Source organism: Pseudophryne corroboree, chromosome 5, assembly GCF_028390025.1.
Source record: "Pseudophryne corroboree isolate aPseCor3 chromosome 5, aPseCor3.hap2, whole genome shotgun sequence".
In the NCBI taxonomy this organism is placed as follows: domain Eukaryota; kingdom Metazoa; phylum Chordata; class Amphibia; order Anura; family Myobatrachidae; genus Pseudophryne; species Pseudophryne corroboree.
The window spans coordinates 841,898,351-841,914,865 of NC_086448.1; positions in this window are offsets into that span (position 1 = coordinate 841,898,351).

The window sequence follows — 16,515 nt, forward strand, 5'->3', positions numbered from 1 at the left end:
CTTCATTCCGGAAGTAGACAACTGGGAAGCAGACTTCCTCAGCAGACACTATCTCCATTCAGGAGAGTGGAGACTCCATCCGAAGGTGTTCAAGGAAATTACAGATCTTTGGGGTTTACCCCAAATAGACATGATGGCCTCTCGTCTCAACAAGAAGCTTCAACGTTATTGTTCCAGGTCGAGGGACCCATAGGCAGTGGACGTCCTGGTGTCTCCGTGGGTGTTCCAGTCAGTGTACGTGTTTCCACCACTCCCACTCATCCCAAGAATCCTAAAGCTCATAAGGAGAACAAGGGTTCAAGCGATCCTCATTGCCCCAGACTGGCCAAGAAGGGCTTGGTACGCGGACCTTCTGAATCTACTGCAAGAAGAGCAGAGTCCTCTACCTCTTCGGGAGGACCTGCTGCAGCAGGGGCCGTTCGCCTATGAAGACTTACCGCGGCTACGTTTGATGGCATGGAAGTTGAGCGCCTGATTCTTGCTCGGAAGGGCATTCCGAAGAAGGTTATTCCTACCCTCATACAGGCTAGGAAAATAGGATTTTGATAACCTACCTGTAAATCCTTTTCTCCTAGTCCGTAGAGGATGCTGGGGACGACATCAAGACCATGGGGTATAGACGGAATCCGCAGGAGACATGGGCACTCTAAAGACTTTTCATTGGGTGTGAACTGGCTCCTCCCTCTATGCCCCTCCTCCAGACCTCAGTTGTAGGAATTGTGCCCAGGGAGACTGACATTTCAAGGAAAGGAATTACTTAACTAGTGGTGAGATATCTACCAACTCGCACCCTCAACCATGCCGCACACATGGCATTCAACATAACACACGCCAACACGCATGAACTAATTGCAGCAACATGCTGAAACCAAGATAACACAACTTGTGTAACTGTAATAACTAAACTGCAGGTAAAGTACGCACTGGGACAGGCGCCCAGCATCCTCTACGGACTAGGAGAAAAGGATTTACCGGTAGGTTATCAAAATCCTATTTTCTCATACGTCCTAGAGGATGCTGGAGACGACATCAAGACCATGGGGTCTATACCAAAGCTCCAGTACGGGCGGGAGAGTGCGGATGACCCTGCAGCACCGATTGACCAAACTTTAGGTCCTCATCGGCCAAGGTGTCAAACTTACAGACTTTTGCAAATGTGTTTGACCCTGACCAAGTAGCTGCTCAGCAAAGTTGTAATGCCGAGACCCCCTGGGCAGCCGCCCAGGAGGAGCCCACCTGCCTAGTAGAATGGGCCTTCACCGACATCGGTAACGGCAATCCAGCCGTAGAATGAGCTTGCTGAATCGTACCTGTGATCCAGCGCGCAATAGTCTGCTTGGAAGCAGGACACCCAATCTAGTTGGGAGCATACAGGACAAACAAAACCTCTGTTTTCCATATTCGAGCTGTTCTAGCGACATAAATCTTCAAAGCTCTAACCACATCTAGAGACTTTGACTCAGCAAACGTGTCAGTAGCAACTGGCACCACAATAGGTTGATTTATGTGGAACGAGGATACCACCTTTTGGAAGAAAATGTTGACGAGTTCTCAACTCTGCCCTATCTTCATTGAAGATCAGGTAAGGGCTCTTGTGGGACAAGGCCTCCAATTCAGACACCCGCCTTGCGGATGCCAACGCCAAAAGCATCACCACTTTCCAATTGAGAAACTTCAACTCTATTTCTTGTAGAGGCTCAAACCAACCCGATTGAAGGAACTGCAACACCACATTAAGGTCCCATGGTGCCACTGGAGGCCCAAATGAAGGCTGGATGTGCAGAACCCCTTTCACGAACGTCTGAACTTCTGGAAAGCAGGCCAATTGTTTTTTAAAAGAAAATCTGGACCTTGATTGACCCCAATCCAATCCAATCCACACCAGCCTGCAGAAAATGGAGAAAACGTCCCATCTCAAACTCTTCTGTAGGAGCCTTCTTGGATTCACACCTAGACACATATTTTCTCCAAATACGGTGGTAATGTTTAGATGTTACTCCTTTCCTGGCCTGAATAAGAGTGGGGATGACTTCCTTGGGAATACCCTTTCGGGCTAGGATCCGACGCTCAACAGCCATGCCGTCAAACGTAGCCGCGGTAAGTCTTAATACACACACGGCCCCTGCTGTAGTAGGCCCTCTCGAGGAGGAAGAAGCCGAGGATCTTCTATGAGCAACTCCTGGAGATCTGGATACCAAGCCCTCTCTTTGGCCAGTCTGGGGCAATGAAGATTGCTCAAACTCTTGTTCTTATTATTATTTTGAGAACTTTTGGTGGAAGTGGAGGGAAAACATATACCGACTGAAACACCCACTGGGTCACCAGTGTATCCACTGCTATTGCTTGAGGGTCTCTCGACCTGGAACAATATCTCTGAAGCTTCTTGTTTAGACGAGATGCCATCATGTCTACTTGAGGAACTCCCCAAAGACTTGTCACCTCTGCGAAGACTTCTTGGTGGAGGCCCCACTCCTGGATGGAGATCGTGTCTGCTGAGGAAGTCTTCTTCCCAGTTGTCCACTCCTGGAATGAAAATTGCTGACCGAGCTCTAACATGTCTTTCTGCCCAGAGGAGAATCCTTGTCACCTCTGCCATTGCCGCTCTGCTTTTCGTTCTGCCTTGCCTGTTTATGTACGCGACTGCTGTTACATTGTCCGACTGGATCTGCACGGGATCTTGAAGATGTACCGCTTGTAGAAGGCCGTTGTAAATGGGTCTCAATTCCAGAACGTTTATGTGAAGGCAGGCTTCCTGACTTGACCATTTTCTTTGGAAGCTTTCCCCCTGTGTGACAGCTCTCCAGTCTCGGAGACTTGCATCCGTGGTTATTAGGACCCAGTCGTGAATCCCAAACCTGCGTCCCTCTAGTAGGTGAGAACTGTGTAGCCACCACAGGAGCGAAATCCTGGCTTTGGGGGGACAGGATTATTTTCCGGTGTATGTGTAGGTGGCATTCGGACCACTTGTCCAACAGGTCCCACTGGAATACTCTGGCATGAAATCGGCCAAACTGTATGGCCTCGTAGGCCGCTACCATTTTCCCCAACAACCGAATGCATTGATGGATCAACACGCTTGTTGGTTTCAATATTTGTTTGACCATTTTCTGGATTTCCAGAGCCTTTTCCACTGGAAGAAATACTCTCCATACTTCTGTGTCCAGAATCATCCCTAAAAAGGACAATCTTGTCGTCGGTTCCAACTGCGACTTTGGAAAATTCATGATCCAACCGGGTTGTTGGAGTATTGACGGGGAGAGTGCGATGTTCTGCACCAACTGTTCCCTGGATCTCACTTTTATCAGGAGATCGTCCAGATAAGGAATTATATTGACTCCTTTTTAACGAAGGAGGACCATCATCTCCAACATCACCTTGGTGAATACCCTCGGTGCCGTGGAGAGTCCGTACGGCAACGTCTGAAACTGGTAATGGCAATCCTGTACTGCGAATCTCAGATAAGCTTGGTGAGGAGGATAAATTGGAACATGCAAGTAAGCATCTTTTATGTCTACTGACACCATGAAGTCCCCCTCTTCCAGACTGGAAATCACTACCCTCAGGGATTCCATCTTGAACTTGAACCTTTTCAGGTAGAGATTCAGATTTTCAGGTTTAAAATCGGTCTGACCGAGCTGTCCAGCTTCAGAACTACGAAGAGGCTTGAATAAAAAAAAACCTTCTCCTTAGTGTGCCAAGGGTACCAGGACAATGACCTGATCCTGACATCATTTTTGAATTGCCGTTGTTACTGCCTCTCTTCCTGGAAGAGAAGCTGGCAAGGTCGATTTGAAAAATCGGCATGGGGGGACGTCTTGAAACACTAGTTTGTACCCATGGGACACTATTTGTAAGATCCATTGGTCCAGGCCAGATTGAATCCAGATTTGGCTGAAAAGTTTCAGACGTGCTCCCACCCGAGCGAACTCCCGCAAGGGAGCCCCAGCGTTATGCTGCAGATTTGGCAGAAGCAGGGGTGGACTTCTGCTCCTGCGATCCGGGAGACGCTGCGGATTTCTCTCCTTTTCCCCTACCTGCAAAAAAAGGGGAGACCTTTGGCCTTTTTGTATTTGTTGGGCCGAAAGGACTGTATGTGAGAGTGATGTGTCTCTTTTGCCGGTGTAGGAGCATAAGGCAAGAATGTCAACTTACCTGCGGTAGCTGCCGAGACTAACGCATCCAGCCTATCGCCAAACAAGGCCTCACCTTTATACGGGAGAGCCTCCATATTTTATTTTGGAATCTACATCAGCATTCCACTGGCGAATCCACAACGCCCTCTGAGCCGATACTGCCATGGTAGCGGTTCTTGATCCCAAGAAACCAATACATTTCATGGATTCTAGTACGTACGCAGCAGCGTCTTTGATATGACCTAACGTTAGGAGTATCTCTCGTTTCCATCTATTGTGTCAATGTCTAATGACAAGTTTTCTGACCACTTTTCAATAGCACTACTCACCCACTCACAGACAATGGTAGGCCTGAGAAGTAGTGATGAGCGGGTTCGGTTTCTCGGAAACCGAACCCCCCGAACTTCACCCTTTTTACACGGGTCCGAGCCATACTCGGATTCTCCCGTATGGCTCGGCTAACCCGAGCGCGCCCGAACGTCATCATCCCGCTGTTGGATTCTCGCGAGATTCGGATTCTATATAAGCAGCCGCGCGTCGCCGCCATTTTCACACGTGCATTGAGATTGATAGGGAGAGGACGTGGCTGGCGTCCTCTCCGTTTATATACGAGACAGTTGATCTGATTGCTTTGCTTGTTTATTGTACTATTGTGGGGAGGATTGGGGAGCAGCTGTTAGGAGTACAGTGCAGAGTTTTGCTGATAGTGACCACCAGTTTTTTATCCGTTCTCTTCTCTGCCTGAAAAAAACGCTCCATACCATATCTGTGCTCAGTGTGCTGCATGATATATCTGTGCTGAGTGCTCACACTGCTTAATTGTGGGGACTGGGGAGCAGCTATAGCAGGAGTACAGTGCAGAGTTTTGCTGACAGTGACCACCAGTATACGTTTGTCTGCCTGAAAAACACTCCTGTGGCTTTTTTTTTTTTTTATACTAGTAGTTTAGCAGTTTGCTGACAGTGTCCACTGGGTCCATTATACTGTATATAGCAGTACGGTAGGCCACTGCTGTACCTACCTCTGTGTCGTCACTCGTCATCCATAAAGTATACTATCCATTCATCTACATTGTATACCTGTGGTGGCTTTTTTTTTTATACTAGTAGTTTAGCAGTCTGCTGACAGTGTCCACCAGGTCCATTATACTGTATATAGCAGCACGGTAGGCCACTGCTGTACCTACCTCTGTGTCGTCACTCGTCATCCATAAAGTATACTATTCATCCATCTACATTGTATTCCTGTGGTGTCTTTTTTTTTTTATACTAGTAGTTTAGCAGTCTGCTGACAGTGTCCACCAGGTCCATTATACTGTATATAGCAGTACGGTAGGCCACTGCTGTACCTACCTCTGTGTCGTCACTCGTCATCCATAAAGTATACTATCCATCCATCCACATACATTGTATACCTGTGGTGGCTTTTAGTTGTGCGCATTAAAATATGTAGAACAAAAATGTGGAGGTTAAAAAAATAGGGAAAGATCAAGATCCACTTCCACCTCGTGCTGAAGCTGCTGCCACTAGTCATGGCCGAGACGATGAAATACCATCAACGTCGTCTGCCAAGGCCAATGTCATAGTACAGAGCATGTAAAATCCAAAACACAAAAGATCAGTAAAATGCCTCAAAAATCAAAATTAAAAGCTTCTGGGGAGAAGCGTAAACTTGCCAATATGCCATTTACGACACGGAGTGGCAAGGAACGGCTGAGGCCCTGGCCTATGTTCATGGCTAGTGGTTCAGCTTCACATGAGGATGGAAGCACTCATCCTCTCGCTAGAAAAAAAGAAAAGACTTAAGCTGGCAAAAGCACAGCAAAGAACTGTGCGTTCTTCGAAATCACAAATCCCCAAGGAGAGTCCAATTGTGTCGGTTGCGATGCCTGACCTTCCCAACACTGTACGGGATGAGCTTGGGCCTTCCACCATTTGCACGCCCCCTGCAAGTGCTGGAAGGAGCACCCGCAGTCCAGTTCCTGATAGTCAAATTGAAGATGTCAGTGTTGAAGTACACCAGGATGAGGATATGGGTGTTGCTGGCGCTGGGGAGGAAATTGACAAGCAGGATTCTGATAGTGAGGTGGTTTGTTTAAGTCAGGCACCCGTGGAGAAACCTGTTGTCCGTGGGAGGAATATGGCCATTGACATGCCTGGTCAAAATACAAAAAAAAATCAGCTCTTCGGTGTGGAATTATTTCAACACAAATGCGGACAACAGGTGTCAAGCCGTGTGTTGCCTTTGTCAAGCTGTAATAAGTAGGGGTAAGGACGTTAACCACCTCGGAACATACTCCCTTATACGTCACCTGCAGCGCATTCATCATAAGTCAGTGACAAGTTCAAAAACTTTGGGCGACAGCGGAAGCAGTCCACTGACCAGTAAATCCCTTCCTCTTGTAACCAAGCTCCTGCAAACCACCCCACCAACTCCCTCAATGTCAATTTCCTCCTTACCCAGGAAAGCCAATAGTCCTGCAGACCATGTCACTGGCAAGTCTGACGAGTCCTCTCCTGCCTGGGATTCCTCCGATGCATCCTTGAGTGTAACGCCTACTGCTGCTGGCGCTGCTGTTGTTGCTGCTGGGAGTCGATCGTCATCCCAGAGGGGAAGTCGGAAGACCACTTGTACTACTTCCAGTAAGCAATTGACTGTACAACAGTCCTTTGCGAGGAAGATGAAATATCACAGCAGTCATCCTGCTGCAAAGCGGATAACTGAGGCCTTGGCAGCCTGGGCGGTGAGAAACATGTTTCCGGTATCCATCGTTAATTCAGAGCCAACTAGAGACTTGATTGAGGTACTGTGTCCCCGGTACCAAATACCATCTAGGTTCCATTTCTCTAGGCAGGCGATACCGAAAATGTACACAGACCTCAGAAAAAGACTCACCAGTGTCCTAAAAAATGCAGTTGTACCCAATGTCCACTTAACCACGGACAAGTGGAGCAGGGCAGACTCAGGACTATATGACTGTGACAGCCCACTGGGTAGATGTATTGCCTCCCGCTGCAAGAACAGCAGCGGCGGCACCAGTAGCAGCATCTCGCAAACGCCAACTCGTTCCTAGGCAGGCTACGCTTTGTATCACCGCTTTCCAGAATACGCACACAGCTGAAAACCTCTTATGGCAACTGAGGAAGATCATCGCAGAATGGCTTACCCCAATTGGACTCTCCTGGGGATTTGTGACATCGGACAACGCCAGCAATATTGTGCGTGCATTACATCTGGGCAAATTCCAGCACGTCCCATGTTTTGCACATACCTTGAATTTGGTGGTGCAGAATTATTTAAAAAACGACAGGGGCGTGCAAGAAATGCTGTTGGTGGCCAGAAGAATTGCGGGCCACTTTTGGCGTTTAGGCACTGCGTACAGAAGACTGGAGCACCACCAAAAATACCTGAACCTGCCCTGCCATCATCTGAAGCAAGAGGTGGTAACGAGGTGGAATTCAACCGTCTATATGCTTCAGAGGATGGAGGAGCAGCAAAAGGCCATTAAAGCCTATACATCTGGCCACGATATAGGCAAAGGAGGTGGAATGCACCTGTCTCAAGCGCAGTGGAGAATGATTTCAACGTTGTTCAAGGTTCTGCAACCCTTTGAACTTGCCACACGTGAAGTCAGTTCAGACACTGCCAGCCTGAGTCAGGTCATTCCCCTCATCAGGCTTTTGCAGAGGAAGCTGGAGACATTGAAGGAGGAGCTGAAACAGAGCGATTCCGCTAGGCATGTGGGACTTGTGGATGGAGCCCTTCATTCGCTTAACCAGGATTCACAGGTGGTCAATCTGTTGAAATCAGAGCACTACATTTTGGCCACCGTGCTCGATCCTAGATTTAAAACCTACGTTGTATCTCTCTTTCCGGCAGACACAAGTCTGCAGGGGTTCAAAGACCTGCTGGTGAGAAAATTGTCAAGTCAAGCGGAACGTGACCCGTCAACAGCTCCTCCTTCACATTCTCCCGCAACTGGGGGTGCGAGGAAAAGGCTAAGAATTCCGAGCCCACCCGCTGGCGGTGATGCAGGGCAGTCTGGAGCGAGTGCTGACATCTGGTCCGGACTGAAGGACCTGCCAACGATTACTGACATGTCGTCTACTGTCACTGCATATGATTCTCTCACCATTGAAAGAATGGTGGAGGATTATATGAGTGACCGCATCCAAGTAGGCACGTCAGACAGTCCGTACGTATACTGGCAGGAAAAAGAGGCAATTTGGAGGCCCTTGCAGAAACTGGCTTTATTCTACCTAAGTTGCCCTCCCTCCAGTGTGTACTCCGAAAGAGTGTTTAGTGCAGCCGCTCACCTTGTCAGCAATCGGCGTACGAGGTTACTTCCAGAAAATGTGGAGAAGATGATGTTCATTAAAATGAATTATAATCAATTCCTCCGTGGAGAAATTCACCAGCAGCAATTGCCTCCAGAAAGTACACGGGGACCTGAGATGGTGGATTCCAGTGGGGACGAATTAATAATCTGTGAGGAGGGGGATGTACACAGTGAAAGGGGTGATGAATCGGACGATGATGATGAGGTGGACATCTTGCCTCTGTAGAGCCAGTTTGTGCAAGGAGAGATTGATTGCTTCTTTTTTGGTGGGGGCCCAAACCAACCAGTCATTTCAGTCACAGTCGTGTGGCAGACCCTGTCGCTGAAATGATGGGTTCGTTAAAGTGTGCATGTCCTGTTTATACAACATAAGGGTGGGTGGGAGGGCCCAAGGATAATTCCATCTTGCACCTCTTTTTTTCTTTCATTTTTCTTTGCGTCATGTGCTGTTTGGGGAGTATTTTTTGGAAGGGCCATCCTGCGTGACACTGCAGTGCCACTCCTAGATGGGCCAGGTGTTTGTGTCGGCCACTAGGGTCGCTTAGCTTACTCACACAGCTACCTCATTGCGCCTCTTTTTTTCTTTGCATCATGTGCTGTTTGGGGACTATTTTTTTCAAGTGCCATCCTGTCTGACACTGCAGTGCCACTCCTAGATGGGCCAGGTGTTTGTGTCGGCCACTTGGGTCGCTGAGCTTAGTCACACAGCTACCTCATTGTGCCTCTTTTTTTCTTTGCATCATGTGCTGTTTGGGGACTATTTTTTTCAAGTGCCATCCTGTCTGACACTGCAGTGCCACTCCTAGATGGGCCAGGTGTTTGTGTTGGCCACTTGTGTCGCTTAGCTTAGCCATCCAGCGACCTCGGTGCAAATTTTAGGACTAAAAATAATATTGTGAGGTGTTGAGAATAGACTGAAAATGAGTGGAAATTATGGTTATTGAGGTTAATAATACTATGGGATCAAAATTACCCCCAAATTCTATTATTTAAGCAGTTTTTTAGTGTTTTTTGAAAAAACACCCGAATCCAAAACACACCCGAATCCGACAAAAAATTTCCGGTGAGGTTTTGCCAAAACGCGTCCGAACTCAAAACACGGCCGTGGAACCGAACCCAAAACCAAAACACAAAACCCGAAAAATTTCCGGTGCACATCACTACTGAGTAGTGTCCCATTGGCCACATCAATAGATCACCTCACTCACTTGTGGTCTGTCGGCTCCTTAAGTGAAGCCATTCCAGGCGCAGGGAGAAACACCTTTTCTCTTTTATGATAGGACCCTGTCTAAAATGCGGGGTGACTCCCACCTTTTTTGGAAAAGGTAAGCTGCCTGAATTCCTTTTGGGAATCTGAAATTTCTCTTCGGGTTAAATCAGACCTGAGGTGGAGGGAAAATTACATTACTTCTTTATTAAAGTAAACCCTCTCCTTGTGGTAAAAGATGGGGCTTCGTAACTTCTAACACCTCCTTTATAGCTAAAACATGTTTTGAATGCTTTTTTTTTTTTTAAACTTAGGACCTATTCCCCTGGAATCACTAGTGTCGACACAGGAATCAGTCCGTGTAGGTATCAGTTTGTACTACTTGTGCAAATTTGTATGTGCCCCAGAAAGGTCCCTGTGGATGAAAGGCAGAACTATTAAAAATCACATCTTCAATAGATTTTAATTTTCTGTATGAGATTCAGTCCAACCTCTTACTGATATGATTCACACTATCATTTAACCTTTCACCCAGTCAGGCTCTTGGTGTCATATTACACCTCTGTGTCCCTAACATGTCTCCACAGAGTTCCCTGCCACAGACATGTCACACACGTGCAGAACCACACCGCAGACACTCCGCAGAACACAAAATGCCCACTGACATTCAGCGCTTTTATAATGTTAATCACACAATTATATAGCACCAAATTCACTGTGGCCCCCCCTCTTTTGCACCCTGATACTTGTTCAGTAGTGGAGGAGGGCCAGCCTTGTCTCTGCAGCTTGAGGAGAGAGAGAAAATGGCGCTGAGCAGTGTGCTGGCTGACTGAGGAGGAAACTCCACTCTTCCATGGTGTGTTTCTTCTCAGCTTTTATGAGGTAATTTTTTATACTGGTGGGGGTAGGACTGTGCCTCAGCAACTTATGCCCCTTATTTATGCCAGTTTCCATAGGTTTCATGCTGCCCAGGGCGCCCCCCCTGCACCCTGCAGTGCTTGTGTATGTGTGGGCAACATGGCGCGCTGCGCTCCCGCCAGCCGCGCGGTACCTTTAGCTGTTACTTGATTGAAGATCATTCTTCTCCTACTCGCCTGTCTTCTGACTTCTAGCTCTGTGAGGGGGGTGACGGCGTGCTGTGGGAGTGAGCATCTAGACACGGCTAGCGTTCAGTTCCCTTCAGGAGCTAATGGTGTCCTGTCAGCCAGAAGCAGAGCCATGAAACTCTTTAGGAAGTTGGTTCCTACTTCTGCCCCCTCAGTTCCACGAAGCAGGGAGTCTGATGCCAGCAGATCTCCCTGAAAATAAAAAACCTAACAAGTCTTTTCAGAGAAACTCCGTAGAACTCCTCAGAGTGCATACAGTCGACCTGTGCACATTTCTAAAACTGAGGTCTGGAGGAGGGGCATAGAGGGAGGAGCCAGTTCACACCCAATAAAAGTCTTTAGAGTGCCCATGTCTCCTGCGGATCCCGTCTATACCCCATGGTCTTGATGTCGTCCCCAGCATCCTCTAGGACGTATGAGAAAGGGGTAACGTCTAAACATTACCATCGTATTTGGAAGAAATGTCTCTTGGTGTGAGTCCAAGAAGTTTCCTACGGTGGAGTTTCAAGTGGGACATTTCCTCCTCTTCCTGCAAGCAGGAGTGGATATGGGCCTGAGTTTGGGTTCTGTGAAGGTCCATATTTCAGCCCTACCCATTTTCTTTCAGAAACAATTGGCCTACGGCGCCTTGGTATCTTAACGTGGTGTTGCAGTTCCTCCAGTCGGATTGGTTTGAACCTCTACAGGAGATAGAGGTCAAATTTCTTACATGGAGAGGTCAAATTTCTTACATGGAAGGCGGTCACTTTGTTGGTCTTGGCTTCTGCTAGACATGTGTCTGAGCTGGGGGCTTTATCCTGTAAAAGCCCTTATTTGATCTCCACGAAGATAGAGCTGAGCTCCGGACTCGTCAGCAGTTTCTTCCTAAGGTTGTGTCGGCATTTCATATCAACCAACCTATTGTGGTGCCAGTTGCTACTGACTCCTCAATTACATCAAAGTCCTTGGATGTCATAAGGGCTGTGCAGATATATGTGAGGAGAACTTCTCATCACCGAAAGTCGGACTCTGTCCTCTATGATCCCAAGAAAATTGGGTGTATTGCTTCTAAGCAGACGATCTCTCGCTGGATCAGATTCACTATCCAGCATGCCTATTCTACGGCAGGGCTGCCGTGCCCAAAATCTGTTAAGGCCCACTCTACTCGTAAGGTGGGGTCTTCCTGGGCGGCTGACCGGGGTGTCTCTGCGTTACAACTTTGCCGAGCGGCTACTTGGTCTGGGTCGAACACGGTTGCTAAGTTCTACAAGTTCGATACTTTGGCCTCTGATGATCTGAAGTTCAATCAATCAGTTCTGCAGGAGCCTCCACGCTCTCCATCCCGTTCTGGGAGCTTTGGTACATCCCCATGGTACTAATGTGGACCCCAGCATCCTCTAGGATGTAAGAGAAAATAGGATTTTGGTTACCTACCGGTGAATCCTTTTCTCGTAGTCCGTAGAGGATGCTGGGCGCCCGCCCAGCGCTTCGTTCTCCTGCAAATGTTGTTTGGTTCAGTACAACTTTGTTTTAGTTGAGTACTGCATTGTTACTTGGTAAGTAATGTTTCAGCTGTTGCGGAGTTTCAAGCTAGTTGTCTTGACGTGCCTTGTGTGTGAGCTGGTATGAATCTCGCCACTATCTGTGTATAATCCTTCTCTCGAAGTATGTCGTCTCCTCGGGCACAGTTTCTAGACTGAGTCTGGTGGGAGGGGCATAGAGGGAGGAGCAAGCCCACACTCTCAAACTCTTAAAGTGCCAATGGCTCCTGGTGGACCTGTCTATACCCCATGGTACTAATGTGGACCCCAGCATCCTCTACGGACTACGAGAAAAGGATTTACCGGTAGGTAACCAAAATCCTATTTTCTAATATTAATACAGAGTTAGCTACTGCCATACAGGAAAGACAAACCAGTAAGCAGTCTGTAGATGATTTTTTGCTTAAGGCTCAGGAGCACAGACAGGCTCCTCAGCCCCCTCTGTTGGTCTCTCATAAACGCACGCTTCCACAGGTGCTCCAGTCTGAGTCTGAACTAATGGAGCAGGATGAAGGGGACGATGATAATTCTGTCTCCAGGGGTTGAGGCTTTAATGTATGCTATTAGGGATGTCCTCAACATACCAGACAAGCAAGTGGAGCCAGAGGAGGAATTATATTTTAATGTAAAACCCAAATCCTCTGCCACGTTTCCTGTCTCTAAGGAATTAGATACCTTTGCTAGAGGAGCGTGGATTAATCCTGATAAAAAGTTTCAAACCCCTAAATGGTTATTGAATTCCTTTTCCTCTTGAGGATGGGAAAGTGTGGGAACATCCCCGGTCTATAGACCCCTCTGTATCCAGGTTGTCACGTAAAATTGTACTGCCTGTACCTTGGGCTGTCTCTCTAAGACCCAGCTGACCGCAAAATTGAGACTACACTCAAGTCGATTTATACTGCAGTTGGAGTGGCACAAAGGCCCACTATAGCTTGCGGCTGGATCTCCAGAGCCATGGTAAATTGGTCAGAGAATATTATAAGGAGATTTCTCTTACGTTCTAGAGGATGCTGGGGTCCACATTAGTACCATGGGGTATAGATGGGTCCACCAGGAGCCATTGGCACTTTAAGAGTTTGAGAGTGTGGGCTGGCTCCTCCCGCTTTGCCCCTCCTACCAGACTCAGTTTAGAAAATGTGCCCAGAGGAGCCGGTCACAGCTAGGGGAGCTCTACAGAGCTTCTTTAGAAAAAGGTTTTTTTTTAGTTTATTATTTTACAGGGAGGCTGCTGGCAACAGTCTCCCTGCAGCGAGGTACTGAGGGGGGAGCAGTGTCCGCCCTGCGGGGTCTGAGCCACTATCTCCACTGACTGGACACTGAGCTCCAGAGGGGATCGATCGTTCCCCGCCACGGGATCGCTCACCCCAGCAGCATGCCGCTACCCCCTTACAGAGCCAGAAGATTGGTGGCGTGTGAGTCACCGCCCCCCCCCCCCCCCCTAGCAGGGGGCCGGAGTGAAGCTGGCGGCAACATTGTATGGAGTGCAGTACTGCGCTCCGGGGCTCAGCAGTACATAGGGTGGCGCTGTGAGGGGCGCCCTGAGCCAGCGCCTACACCGTACACTGACCTTCCAGCCTGTCAGGGTCTCTGGATCGCTGCCAGCATAATTCCTGAGGCCAGTATAATCTTCTGAAGAGCGGAAAGACAGCACCATTTTGGGGGCAGAGCTTCCCATCAGCGGACCCAGCAGCGTTCCGCGCCATTTTCCTGCTTGCACAACGCTGTCAGTGAAGAGCAAGTCCCTCCAGAACAACTCCCGCTATTTCTCACGGTACCAGGGGGTTGTAGAAGGGGGGGAGCTGTGTACAGACTGTGTAACCTATTAAGGTGCACAGTCGGCGCTGGTTGGGGGTCTCCCTTTACCTAAAAAGCGGGTTGGCTCCAATCTCTTTGTCTCTCTCGCCATTCTTAAGGGTGAAACTCTGTCCCCACCTGTGTGTGTGTGGGAATGTCTGTGGCCTCCATTAAGCAATGTCCAGGGACTCTGTCATATGCTGCAGAGGATATGTCCTCTCAGGATGATCCCATTCCATGTAATCAGAATTGCACTGTTTTAGCGCTGATACCAGCAAGGGAGCCTGAGTGTTTATCCTCTATCAAATCTATGATTTCTCAAATATCTACTAGGGCTGCACAGAATGAATCTGCAACTCAGGCTTTACAGAACTCTATGGCAGTCTGGCCCAGTTCTGGTACCTCAGGGCTCCCCGCTGTATAGTCACATAAACGCGCTCTTGCGCAGATCATGCAGGATGATACCGATTCTGATACTACAGACGGTGATGGGGATGTGCTCAGGGGGCAGCATCTCTGGCTAAAGGGGTGCAGTTGATGATAGAGGCCATTAGAGATGTGTTGAATATTACTGATACAACACCTGAACAGGTTGAGGAGGCTTACTTCACTGACAATAAGAAAGCCTCGCTAACCTTCCCTGCATCAAAGAACTAAATGCTAAATTTTAAAAAGCTTGGGAAAACTCGGATAAAAAATTCCAGATCCCTAAAAGGGTCCAGGTGGCGTTTCCTTTCCCGGTAGAGGATAGAAAAAAATGAGAAAACCTGCCCATTGTTCACGCGCCTGTATCCAGACTCTCAAAAAAGGTGGTTTTACCTGTTCCAGGATCTACCGCATTAAAAGAGCCGGCTGATCGTAAAATTGATAATACGCTCAAATCCATGTACAGGGCTTCAGGGGCGATACTACGTCCTACTATTGCCAGTGCTTGGATTTCCAAAGCTATAGTAAAGTGGTCAGGCACGTTACTTGAAGACTTGGATACTATGGATTAATCTGATGTTGAATTGTTTTTGCGTAGCATTCAGGATTCGGCAGGATTTCTGGTAGAATCCATGAAAGACCTGGGTTCCATGGCTGCGGGGATTTCCTCCATGTCTGTATCAGCTCGTCGGGGACTGTGGTTGCGCCAGTGGTCTGCCAACGCGGAATCCAGGAGAAGTGTGGAGACCCTACCCTACACAGGTCAGGCTCTCTTTGAGGAAGCGTTAGATGCATGGATCTCCACGGTTACAGCGGGTAAGTCCCATTTTCTTCCCTCAGCTGCACCTGCGCCGAAGAAACCCTTTTCTTCAACTGCATCACAGCCCTTTCGGGTTGCTAAGCCACGAAAGGCCAGACCGTCCAACACCTTCTTTAGGGGAGGCCTGGATCCCTGGGTGCAAGATATCGTGTCCCAGGGGTACAGGCTGGAATTTCAAGATCTCCCTCCTCACAGATTCTTCAAATCAGGCTTGCCAGCTATGCTGGCAGACAGGACTGTCCTGCAGGCAGCCGTCCAGAAGTTGGTGGACGCACAGGTTATTGTACCGGTCCCTCATATGCAAAACAAAGGGTACTATTCAAACCTTTTCGTGGTACCAAAACCAATATATACAGTAAGTAGCCTAATAATTGTGTATGAAGTCAGACACAGGAAACACAGTCGGTGATTCTATCTAATAGCTATAGTTTATTTATCTGCGGTTTATATAGCTACTGCTGAGAGATACATCTATATCCACCTGCAACAAATCCAGCTACTACTGAAGGAATGATATAATAAGCAATACATAAAAGTACAAGTACTATAGATATTAGGAAATCACTGAATAAGAGCTACTTGTGTGTACGGAGGAACTGAATAATCTGCAGATTTAATTTCCTTATACTTTTGCTGTGATTATTTATTACTCAGCAAGACATTGAAGAGACTGCCTTGAAGACAATTAAGGCTATGGGAAATAAATTCTACTCATAAATGGCCCAGTGAATACACACTAACTTAATTCCAGCAATATATCTGGCAGTCCCGTTACTAGGCATTTTAGCGCTGTGTGCAAGAAACGACAGTGGCGCCCCCCCCCCCCCCCCCCCATGTAAGACAGGGGCAGTGCGGGCCGTAGGCGCGCGCAAAATTTATAGGGGCGTGGCTTCACGGGGAGGGGGCGTGGCAACAAAATAATAGCAATTCATACTACGGTGCACAGTAGTCTCCATTATTCAAATTACGCTGCACAGTAGCGCCACTACACCAGGTAGAGCCCCTTTTACACATTACAGCAGACAGTCCCCCTTTTTACACATTGCGGCAGCCAGTCCCCCTTTTTACACATTACAGCAGACAGTCCCCCTTTTTACACATTGCAGCAGCCAGTCCCCCTTTTTACACATTACAGTAGACAGTCCCCCTTTTTACACATTGCGGCAGCCA